Genomic DNA, 13069 nt, shown 5'->3' on the forward strand with positions numbered 1-13069 from the left:
AATAGTCCCAGCCTATTCAACCCTACTCAAGCTCTCCCTATAGCTCAGACCCTCTAGTCCTGGCAACATCCTCTTAAATATTCTCTGTACCTATTCCAGCTTGACAACATATTTCATCTAACATGGTGCCGAGAACTGAACATAATACTCCAAATGCGGCCTCACCAATGTCTCGCCAATGTCTTATACAACTGCAACATAACCTCCCAACTTCTATACTCAATATTCTGACTGATAGAAACATAGAAACATAGAAATTAGGTGCAAGAGTAGGCCATTCGGCCCTTCGAGCCTGCACCGCCATTCAATATGATCATGGCTGATCATCCAACTCAGTATCCCGTACCTGCCTTCTCTCCATACCCTCTGATCCCCTTAGCCACAAGGGCCACATCTAACTCCCTCTTAAATATAGCCAATGAACTGGCCTCGACTACCCTCTGTGGCAGAGAGTTCCAGAGATTCACCACTCTCTGTGTGAAAAAAAGTTCTTCTCATCTCGGTTTTAAAGGATTTCCCCCTTATCCTTAAGCTGTGACCCCTTGTCCTGGTCTACCCCAACATCGGGAGCAATCTTCCTGCATCTAGCCTGTCCAACCCCTTAAGAATTTTATAAGTTTCTATAAGATCCCCTCTCAATCTCCTAAATTCTAGAGAGTATAAACCAAGTCTATCCAAGTCATGAAAGTGGACTGGCTAACTCATGGGCTTATAGAAAATAAACAAGGATAAAGATGATACAATCAAAGAGAGAGAAGTTGTGAAACAGGTTGATGCATCCAGTCTTTCTTCATAAGACAGTCCTGACATCCCAGGAATCAGTCTGGTGAACATTCTCTGCACTCCCTCTATGGCAATAATGTCCTTCCTCAGATTTGGAGACCAAAACTGTACGCAATACTCCAGGTGTGGTCTCACCAAGACCCTGTACAACTGCAGTAGAACCTCCCTGCTCCTATACTCAAATCCTGATGAAGGCCAATGTACCAAAACCCATTTTGACCACCTTATCTATCTGTGACTCAAGCTTCAAGGAACCATGCACCTGTACTCCTAGATCCCTTTGCGCTACAACACTACCCAGAGCCCTAATATTCACTGTGTGGGTCAATTCACTGTATGGTTTATTTTCAAAGATCGGACATAAAGTTGTATCTACCAGACATAACCTGTTCACACAGATGACTGTTAACTAAATGTTAGACTTCCCAAAATACAACACCTCACATTTCTCTTTAAGATCACATTACATCAGCTGATTTCAGATGTCTTCCCAAATGTCCCTCTGATTTTCATCTCAGATTAGTAATCTTCATCCCCAGATAAATGCATACTACAGATCCTGATTGTCAAGTCTTGACAATCAAGCCTTAAGTTTGAAAGATGTAGCTGGAACTCTGCCAATTCTTTCGAGCTTGCCTTCACATTTGTCTTGGTACAATTTCAACGGATTACCAATCTGGAATTAAGTTGCTCAGCGTAGGAGGTGATCGTTCATGCATCAACCTGTTTCACAACTTCTCTCTCTTTGATTGTATCATCTTTATCCTTGTTTATTTTCTATAAGCCCATGAGTTAGCCAGTCCACTTTCATGAAGTAATGTCACAGTTGTGAATGGGAACAGGCTGGACAAGGAGAAAATGAATTGACGTAAGGTAGGAATAAATATGCATTGAGCCATTGAAGCAATGGGTCCACAAGGACATTCATAGATGTTTATGAAGGGTGTGGGTTGAAGAAGTCTCAGCGTGGCTGGGATCTCTGAGGCTGGAAATTGTGGAGCAAGGAAAATGTTATATATCTTGGATATTCTGGTCCCATTTATTATCTATGAGCCTTTGTTTCACCTCTCGCACTAACTTCTCCATAGTGATCTCTTCGCTCTATACTCTCAGCCCTGATGCAGGGATCTTGACCTCAATGTGTCAACCATCCTCTGGCCTCCACTGCTGAGTTCTTCCAGTAGTTTTTCTTTGCTCCAGATTTCTGCATCTGCGGTCTCTTGTGGCCGACAGTATTTATTTTATTGTTTCTTAAACCTTCCATGCACAGATTGGCTTTTAAATTTCCATGCAAAGCTATGAAAAATGATTAATTTGCTGCCAAGTATTTTTTATGCTGAAATGATTCCAGTAAGTTGCTTCTCAACAAGGCAGTTCCCTTTGGTTCATCCTGATCGCACAAACAACAAATAAAAAGGTGGACAAGGTAAACTGCTGTAACAAACAATCGGCTGTTTGTTCATTCAGTGGGTCATGTAGAATATCAATCTGCTATTTGCTTGAGTTAAGATGAAATGACAAAGTTAACAGTCATCTATTTGAACAGGTTATGTCTGGTAGATACAACATTTTGTCCTATCTTTGAAAATAAACCATAGAATATAGAACAGTACAGCACAGGAATAAGCTCTTTGGCCCACAATGTCTATGCCGATCATGATGCTCTGATCAACTCTGATCTGCCTGTACTCATTGATTGAAGTCTGAGAGTTATACAGTATAGAAACAAGCCCTTCAGCCTAACTTATCCATGCAAACCAAGATACCCCATCTAAGCTTGTCCTATTTGCCAATGTTTAGCCCATATCCCTCTCAACCTTTCCTATCCATGAACCTGTGCAAGTATTGTTTAACAGCTGTTGTGTTACCTGCCTCAACTACATTCTCTGGCAGATCCTTTGATTTACCCAGCACCATCTGAGTGAAAAGGTTGCCCCTCAGGTTCGTATTAAATCTTTACTCTCTGACATGAAACATATGTCCTATTTTTTTTGATTCCCCTACCCTTGGCAAAATACTCTTTGCACTTATCCTATCTATGCTCCTCGTGATTTTATACCCCTTTATAAGATCACCCCTCAGGCCCCTGCATTATAAGCAATAAAGTACTAGTTTACAGTAAGATAAAGGCTAGTATTCCATCATGTATATCAACTAAAATATCTGAAATCTTCAGCTCAATTTAATGATTTGTACATTTGGCCAATACCCATCCAGATTTCACATAAATAATCAAATTTAGCACTCTGTAATTCTTCACCTTGCTGAATATGTCAGAAAGTAAATTTGATCTGATAAACCATTCAACGTATGCGGCCAGAATCTCATATATAGAATGCCTGATTGCATCTCGCAAAATAAATGTAATATAAGGTGAGGAATTAACTTTGCTTGCTCATGATAAATGCAAGCCGTATTGTTACCTGCTATGTTATTCATCTCTGCACAGTCAATCCAATGAAATTGAATGCCAACTGATAATTTACCATGTTTATGATCAATGACAGATTTCTCCCCTTCACTTTGACATAGAAATAGAGAGTCATAGTGTGCTACAGTGTGGAAACAGGCCCTTCGGCCCAACTTGCCCTCACTGGCCATCATGTCCCAGCTACAGTAGTCCCACCTGCCCGCATTTGGTCCATATCTCTCCATACCTCTCTTATCCATGTAGCTGTCTAACTGCTTCTTAAATGTTGAGATAGTCCCTGCCTCAACTACTTTCTCTAGCAGCTTGTGGAAAACACCTTTTGTGTGTTATTACATTAGATGGCATCTTCTCCTGAATGGGTAAATGGGATCTCTTTAACATTTTGCTATGACAAATAATGAAACATAGAAACATAGAAACATAGAAAATAGGTGCAGGAGGAGGCCATTCGGCCCTTCGAGCCAGCACCGCCATTCATTGTGATCATGGCTGATCGTACCCTATCAATAACCCTGCCTGCCTTCTCCCCATACCCATTGACTCCACTAGCCCCTAGAGCTCTATCTAACTCTCTCTTAAATCCATCCAGTGATTTGGCCTCCACTGCCCTCTGTGGCAGTGAATTCCATAAATTCACAACTCTCTAGGTGGAAAAGTTTTTTCTCACCTCAGTCTTAAATGACCTCCCCTTTATTCTAAGACTGTGGCCCCTGGTTCTCGACTCACCCAACATTGGGAACATGTTTCCTGCATCTAGCTTGTACAGTCCTCATACGACCAACCTAGTACGGCGCCAGTCTGCCCTCTTGATTTCCAGCATGGGTGCGCCACTACCTGGAAGTTGCCTTCCAAGCCACACATCATCTTGACTTGGAAATATATTGCCTTCCCATCATCATTGTTGGGTCAAAATCCTGCAACTCTCTCCCTAACAATATTGTGGGTATGCTCAAGGTCATAAGATCATTAGACATAGAGCAGAGTTAGGCCATTTTGTCCATCAAGTTTGCTCCACCATTCGAACATGGCTGATCTATTTTTCCCTCTCAACCCTATTCTCTTGTCTTAGATGAATCTTGTATAACATGAATCAAAAGCCTATCAATCTCCACTTTAAAAATACCCAATAACAGCCGTCTGTGGCAACAAATTCTACAGATTCACCACTCTCTGGCTGGAGAAAATATTCCACATCTCTATTCTAAAGGTATGTCCTTTCATTCTGAGGCTGTGCCCTCTGGTCCTGGGCTCTCCCACTACTGGAAATATCCTTTCTACATCCACTCTATCTAGATCTTTCATTATTCAGGTTTCATAGAAACATAGAAACATAGAAAATAGGTGCAGGAGTAGGCCATTCGGCCCTTCGAGCCTGCACTGCCATTCAATATGATCATGGCTGATCATCCAACTCAGTATTTGTATCTGCCTTCTCTCCATACCCCCTGATCCCTTTAGCCACAAGGGCCACATCAAACTCCGTCTTAAACTACTTTCTGTGGCAGAGAATTCCACATATTCACCACTCTCTGTGTGAAACTTTTATTTCTCATCTCAGTCCTAAAAGACTTCCCCCTTATCCTTAATACCCTTATCCTTTCATTGTGACCCCCCCTCATCCTCCTAAGCTCCAGTGAGTACAGGCCCAGAGCCATCAAACAATCCTCTTACGTCACCATAATCATCCCCAGGATCATTCTCGTAAACCTCCTCTGAACCCTCTGCAGCTCCAATACATCCTTCCTCGTATATGGGGCCCAGAACTGCTCACAATATTCCAAATGTGGTCTGCCTCAACATTACATCCTTACTTTTACATTCTAGTCCTCTCAAAATGAATGCTAATATTGCATTTGCCTTCAAAGACTGCAATAGTTGAAAAAGGCAGCTCACCAGTATCTTCTCAAGGGAATCTAGGGATGGGTACTTACAAGAAAATGAATAGGTGATGTTTCTGGTCAGAACCCTTCTTCAGAACCTTCTGTCTGAAGAAGGGTACTGACCCAAAACGTCACCTATTATTTTTCTCCAGAGATGCTGCCTGACCCGCTGAGTTACTCTAATATTTTGTGTCTATTTTCGGTATAAATCAGCATCTGGAGTTCCTTCCTGCACATGGGCAGGTATAAGCCGTTTCAGCTGCAAAGCCCGTACACTCAAAGAATATATTCAAAAGGTGCTCAAGACCTAGATTAAGATTCAAAGAGTGATGATTATATGTTACAACTTAAGATGAGTCAAACCATGAACTTGGTCATAGTGATAAATTGATCACAACATTCAAAATGCAAACTTGGGTAGAATAATGTCAACATATGAGTGCTTTCCTTCAAAAGCAATAAGCATGATTGTATTATCTTTACCAACCAGATTTGAACATGCTTCAAGGTTTCAATTTTAATTCAATCAGGATAAAATGGTTTCTACAACTTCACAATTCAATTTTTTCTCTCCTTACATACTTACAAAGGCCAGGCTTGTTGAAATTGATGTTGCCCAAAGCTAATGACAGGCAGATCTAAAATCAGTTAGTTTTCCAATTTGTAGTGCTCTATGGGAGGAATTTGCTTGAATTGATTGAAAGATACAGCATATTATATGGCTGATTTTCTTTATAATATGTAAAGGTGAGAAAGAAAAACCATAATTTTGTGTATTAGTTTTATATAGATGAGCTGTATTGGAATATATGCAATTGTGAATTATTACTATTGGTTTTATATTTCCTGATGATACGTTGTTGGTTTTCATTCTTGGAATTATTGATGGACGATGAAGGCAGAATTCAAAAATCCTGGCAGATGTTCTGATGTTATTGATTGTTTCACCTCCTATTACTGACTCTTGATTAAATCTACTTTTTGAAAGCCAGAACAAGCAAAATCAATGTTTTCTTTTTATTAATTCCCTGGAAGTAGGTATAGCCTGCAGCACCAGCATTTATTTCACATTCCTCATTGAGAAGGCTCTGATGAGCCACCTTCTTGAACTGCTGCAATCTTTCTCATATTTTGCAAGGAGTTCCAGGATTTTAAAAGAAAGCTTAAAATGAATATGTCCAATTCTGTGTGATTACAAAGCTGTAGGGGAGACTTGCAGGCATTGGCATTACTCTGCACCTATTGTGCTTTTACTGCTGGATGACAGAAGCCAAATGCTACAGTTTGCTACAGTGCATCCTGAAGATAGTGCGCATTTAACTTTTGGTGACGTTAATGCTGTAAAATAGTAAGATTAAACGAGAACTTACCAGTTTGAAGTTTGATCTTTATTTTATGAGGAGTAACGTTGAGGGATTACATGAAGAACCCACCAGGACGCATGCGTGTCAATCTTCAAAGCAGCGGTGTGAAATCACAGATAACAGTAAATGAACCGAACATAGTAAGATTAGAGAAATAGGATACCAGTTGAACTTTATGATCGAGGGTGGACGTGGAGGGCACGTAATCCCTCAACGTTACTCCTCATAAAATAAAGATCAAACTTCAAACTGGTAAGTTCTCATTTAATCTTACTATTTTACTTCGGAGTCACGTGAGTGACTACGTGAAGATTTTAAAGCTCTGTGATTTCATGCCGTGGAAACAAGTCCAGGCGTCATACACAGCATCAGTGGGCCAATGATGAGTGAACATTAATATTGCATTCAGATATGACATTGATATAGACATGTTGATGCTATTAATGAACAATAGTGGGAATCGTAACCTCCCTCAACCTGGAGGAAGTATGAACCAAACCTAACATAGAGTTGGCAAATACTCCCGATCTGGCAATGGGTTTATTCTGAATATTTGTACAGATTAATAGTTTGACCATCTTGCAGCCGCTAGTATGTGGTCCATAACCCTGCTGCTGAGGTATAGCGGTCCTGGTAGAGTGAGACTCAATTTCAATGTACACTCCTGCATATGCCAGACCCATTTAACCCTCTGGAGAAGGTTCGTAGTGATTCCTTCTAATGAGGTTTAATGTAACTAATAATATTGCTAGTCAGGTCTATGAGGCTCTTAGGGACCTTGACCTACTGGTGTAGATGCATGATCACATGCAACCCCAGGTCCATGGGATATGCAACATCTAGTTTGGTCAGTGTCCCTGTCTACTCTGCTTGATTAATCATAACAAAACATGTTATCATAGCCCGCAGATATGATCATTCTATCCCGTGTAGCAATGACTGGACCCGTAGCGCTGTACTCAGCGCCATGGCATAACCACTGGTACGTGAGTTAGACCAAGGACAGGGATGTTGCTGGTGCCTATCGGCGAAGTGACATAGCACAATGTTAACAACCCATATCTCTGCGTCCCTAGGCCTAGGAGGTTTTTAGTTGACGATACCCTTCATAATCTAGACATCAGAGGGTGAGACCGGACAGAGTGGTTTGTATTCTCCGCAGCCAAATGATGAGGAGGTATTTGAGGCACAGTAAATGGAATTTTAATTTGATGTTATAATCCCATAAAACTGAATTTCAAAGTGTCAGTCATCCTTGCCGAGTTAACGTAAAGAAGAATAAACAATGCTTCCCATCTCCTATGCGGTTTGCTGCTATTTGGTGCTGTCCCTGCAATCTGCAGTGAGCACTCCTAATGCTTATGGTTTAACAACCCGAGCCGCAGGAAACGGTCTCTCAGAGTCTGTAAGTCTAAGAATTGATTATATCATGCAGAGGATGGTTTCAACATCACAACTGAACCAGCATCTTTTTTGTCCGGAAATAACCATGTAAGGTTTTATGCTCATTCCCCACATCAGCGGGAACCATGGGTATATAATCCAGGCAGGCACTATGAAAACCCAGAAGTGGGAGTCTTACTGAATTTTGCAAGACCCATGTATTGAGGCCAAATGGAGGAAGACATAAAAGAACATTCCTCACTAGTGTAGCAAGAATGCACCCTTCGCCACGAATATGCCTCGTATTTTTTGCAACTGTTGATTGAGCCTGGATGCAAGCATCTCAATCGTTAATGTTCCATCGATCCACAATGTCATGAAATACTTTGTGATCACACATTCATTCTGTGTTGTCATTGATTTTGCATGATAATACACCAGTGCTAAATGTGGTTAGGTAAAACTATCACCGGATACTTTGATTTGGTTGTACCTTTGTGATTAACATATACCACCACCAAAGTGTATCACCTTGGACTTGTGCATGCAAGTTATGCCTATCTACACGCCCTTTGATGCGCTGAATGCACCTGGTGTCCATTGGCAGTTGATACCATGACTGAACACTTGATAACTTATGCTAATCCCATCTGCCTCCGTAACTAGAGATGATATTAGTAGATTTCCCATCTTTGGGCAATAGCATCAGTTTGGAAATGACTGAAGATTTACAGATGAGAGGTTTTTAGTGGCGCATAGCTGAATACTGTTCATCCATCATTGTGACTTTGTTAGTTTCAGCTGAGAATAACAGAGGTCTAATATTTTGTCTCAGAGCTGATCCCAGACAAATAAATGGTTTGATTGTATCCTAATAATCAATAGTTTCTGTTGGTATCAACTTAATTTGAATTTAACTGGACGGGTGAGAACCTCAATTTCTCAAATATAGCTATGTGGCTGATAAGGCTAATTTAGTAAAATACAGTATGTTCAATATCATCCAGATTGGCCATGCCACTTATTTGTTAGCTCTGTGCAGTCGAAGCACTGATTGTAGTGATTTGGTAAATAATCTGGAAATTGAAGTTAGCCCATTTTGCAACATACTGAGTGTACCATTGCCTCATCCAGTTAAATTTCAAATATCTTCAACCCTGTGAGAGGAAATGATCACATGGAAGTTATTCAGAAATGTCTATACTGCACATGCGGGTTGAGGCTGTTGACAATGATCAGTCCACATCCCATATTGTGAGCCTGCCTTGAAAGGCAACTCCAACCATACCTGGTGTGCAGTATAAACTAATCTTATGTTATCCCAAACCTGTGTAAATATTCAATCAGTTTGAGTATTACCAACTTGTATCCGTGACAAGAGACATCATCGATGTGGCTCCATACCTTTATCCAATTGGGAGGACTTATGCAACCCGACCCAGGAGCTGCCTCAACCATGTGTGCATGCTTTTGCACTTCTGCTCCTGGGAGCTAGAGGAGCTTGAGTACGGGGTTGGCACATCTTCCAGGAAGACCGTTCTGGGCTGTGGCCTAAAAAAGACCTTTGTTCTGGTTGTACGGCCTTCAAGCTTTCACCAGCTTCAGTGCATTGTGGTTTGCTGGTGGGTGCGTAGGGGTGCTGCCGCCGGAGATGTGAGGTCTTGTGTGATGATGTGGCCTTCTTGAGCCCAATGGCCCTTGTCGAGCTCCTGCTGCTGGTTGTGTTGTTCCTGCACCCCCTGCACACTTGTGGTATCTTCAGCCAAACCCCTGTCTTCAGAGTCAGCCCAGGAGTGACTCCTAATGCTCCCCTCTGTCGAGGGAGATGCATTATGCAGCCCTCAATAAGGTGCTGCCTTGGGCGTCCTAGGACCCCATGGTGACTAGACTCCATATACCGGAGCATGTCACATTGGAGCATTTGCTCCATCAACCGCTCCATGCGGGATATGCGATCACAGAGCTCCCGCTGGCGGTGAGTCTTCACAGCCCGACTTGTCCGAGTCTTCGGCCTGTCTGCCTTTTTGCTTGGCCTTCCTGCTAGTCTGTGGTGTCCATTCCAACTATGCAGGTGCCAGGTCGGAGACTGATGATCGATTAGCGGTCCAGGTGTAGCCAACCGCTGCTGACTGCCCGCACTCCCGCGGTCCACCGCAGTCAGTCTCCATTTGGACTTAGTCCATGGTTCCTTTCCTGTAACACATCCTCACAGAAATGGAAGTTAACAACCTGAGAGTAAAGAATTTACCTGCAGGTCCTGTTTTAAACCTTCTGCTGCGGGTTCTCGAGGTCCTTGTATGCAGCCGAGGTTCCCTTGTAGTCGGGCAAATTCACCGCCACTCGCTCCCGCATTCTGCGGTCTTTAAAGCGGCAATATGTCGGGGGGGTATCCCCGATGTTTTCGGGTATGCCCGAGGTCGTGACCGGTATTCCCTTGACTGGGTCCTCTGGACTTCGCCCCGGGCTTTACAGGACCTCTAAGTAGAGGTTCCTGCAGGAAGATAAAACCTGGAAAAAGTTAAAAAAACTCACCTTCAGGTCTGACTGCTGGCAGGAGAATTGTGACTCCGAAGTAAAATAGTATTCAGTTGATTTTTAAGCATTTTATTTTGTCCTGCGTGGTACCATTGAGAATTACTGGATGCTCTCCATGCAAGTGATGAGTATACATCACACCCACATCTAATGGCAATACATAAGTACTTAGGGGGTCAGGAGTTAAGTGCAGAGTGTGTTTGCTAGAGTTTTGTTATTGCATAGTCCCAGAGTTTATAAGATTGATCATTTCATTGTTTCCCTTTCTTCAAATAAATCTTCACTTTGATTTTTACCTTGCAAAATCATTGACACTTACTACCAAATATTCATCGATGGCAAGATATTATCTTCAGATATTTTCGTCATTTTTCATCTCACAATAAACATTTTTTCATATGTACCATGTTATATATTGCATTCAATCTGCGCCATCTGCATTTATTCTCAGTGAAGTATCTCCTAATGCTAAGCACTGTCAAAACCCAATCTCCAAAGCAGGTGATTCAGGTTTGTCCCATGTACGGTCCTGATTATGGGCATTATGTTTTCAGATCCTGTACAGATGAGTTATTGCATTAATCTGTCAAACTTCCTGATGTCTTTGGTTTGATTCCTTTTCCCATCTGTTTGCAAGCAATTTGCTTGATTTTAATAATTGATTTTCAAGGATTAGACAAATGGAAAGCAATAATTTTAATGAAGGCTTTTTATTTTGAATTAGAACAAGCAGAAAAGTAATGAAAACTAAGTGGTCAGAACAGTTTTCTACATGTTGAATCAGAATTCGGCAGAGACTTGGGTTCAAGAATAATTTGTTTCTATTCTGGTTTTGAGGTGTTGTGGTGTGACTAATGACTCCAATGTGGGAACTGCAAACTCTTTCGGAGATGGGCTAGTTGGTGGGTAGTTGGTGAGGTTTTGTTTTCTTTCTGCTGCTTGAGCGGGGCTTCTGTGTGCTCTCAATACATGGCCTCCTCGACACCATCCTGAATGCACATTCACTTTGAGCTTCCATGGGCCAGAGATTCCTAAGATTCAGTGGAAATGTTGCACTTTTTTAAGGAGGTTTTCAGCATGTCCTTGAATATTTTCCTCCACTCAGCCTGGTAATCAATTCTAGGGCTTGGAATAGTATTTCTATGTTGGGAGTCTAGAGTTGGAAGCTTAGCAGGACAGGCAGCGACTGGGGAGAAGAACCTTCTTCAGGAGCTGGTTTCTATAAACAGATTTAAATCCCTTCTTAATGATGTTGAAGCGGGCTCTTCTATCTGTACATGCTTTGTTTGATGATGTTATGACTGTGACTCTATTTATATGTTCTCTGTTGTTTTTAAATTATTGTCTGTAACTGTGGAACTGTGCTGCTGCCTGTCTTGGCCAGGACTCTCTTGTAAAAGAGATTTTTAATCTCAATGAGACTTCTCCTGGTTAAATAAAGGTTAAATAAAATAAAAATAAAAATCAGACTGAACTGAACTCTCATCGGTGAGAGTACTTGTGATTGTCTGCAGAAGGGTCTCGACCCGAAACTCCCCAGAGCCGCCACCCATCCTGCTGAGCCACCTTCAACTCCAGAGCCAAACAAAAAACACAGAATGCTGGAGGAACTTAGCGGGCCAGGCGGCACCTGCAGACGGAACGGACCAGGAGCCGCCACGGGCCAGGAGTCCCCCCCTCCTCCCCCCCAACAGGAAGGAACCGCAGATGCAGCCATCCCCGCAAAACGGCAAATGATTCCAGGAATGCCGAGGTGAGAGGGTGAGAGAGAGGGAGTGAGAGAGCAAGAGAGATCCAAAGGACGGATTCAGATCCCAACTACGCCTCACTGGGACCTCGCCAGAAGTTTCAACCCTACGGCCCCCTCAAGTTCGAGCCACATGGACCAAGATACCATGTTGTAAACAACCACGTTCACTACTTTGACTTGAAGTTTGCGTTCAGCCACAGTCCCGCCAGTGGATTACACCTGTTTGATATCCACTTCAGGAAGGAACAGGTGGTCTACGAGTTGAGTGTCCTGGAGGTGAACTCCGTTTACGTCGCGGAGAGACGTCAGATCTGATGAGGGCCAAGTTCTTAGACAGTCATTATGGAATTGGGAAAAGTTCCAATGAGCTGGTGAAAGACGTGGACTGCCCTTACAGCGCCACATTGCTTCACACTCTCCATCTCATGGAGACTGGAAACCAAAGAACCTATAGCGGAGCAAGATAGTCCACTCGATGATAAAGCCGTAGTAGGGTCATGGGTAATCTTCAGCACCATTTCTGTAACCGGCTTCAGTCTCCGCTCTAGTATCTTTGCTTTGGTCATGGCATCTTCATGCACAAATCATCTTTTTTTTCTCAGCTGCAGGTGATCATTCTGATATTTTTGCCTAGTCCTCCTTTTTAACTTTGAACATACAACATATTGCCATTTGGACATTTGGAAGGAGCTCCAGAAAGTCCTGCACCCACTCAAGCCATCCTCCCCCCCCCCCCCAGGTTCCCAGCCAAGGTCTGTAGAATCATAGAAATACAAATAAAGTCTATTATAGATTTTACTTCGGAGTCACGTGTGTGACTACGTGAAGAACCCGATCAGTGCGCAGGCGCGGCATTACGCCAGCAGTGCAACAGTGGCCGCGGGAGTTAGGCTCTCCCGCAACAGAGAAACGGACCGTCAGGTGAGTATCCTGAGGTCAGGTT

Source organism: Amblyraja radiata, chromosome 1, assembly GCF_010909765.2.
Source record: "Amblyraja radiata isolate CabotCenter1 chromosome 1, sAmbRad1.1.pri, whole genome shotgun sequence".
In the NCBI taxonomy this organism is placed as follows: domain Eukaryota; kingdom Metazoa; phylum Chordata; class Chondrichthyes; order Rajiformes; family Rajidae; genus Amblyraja; species Amblyraja radiata.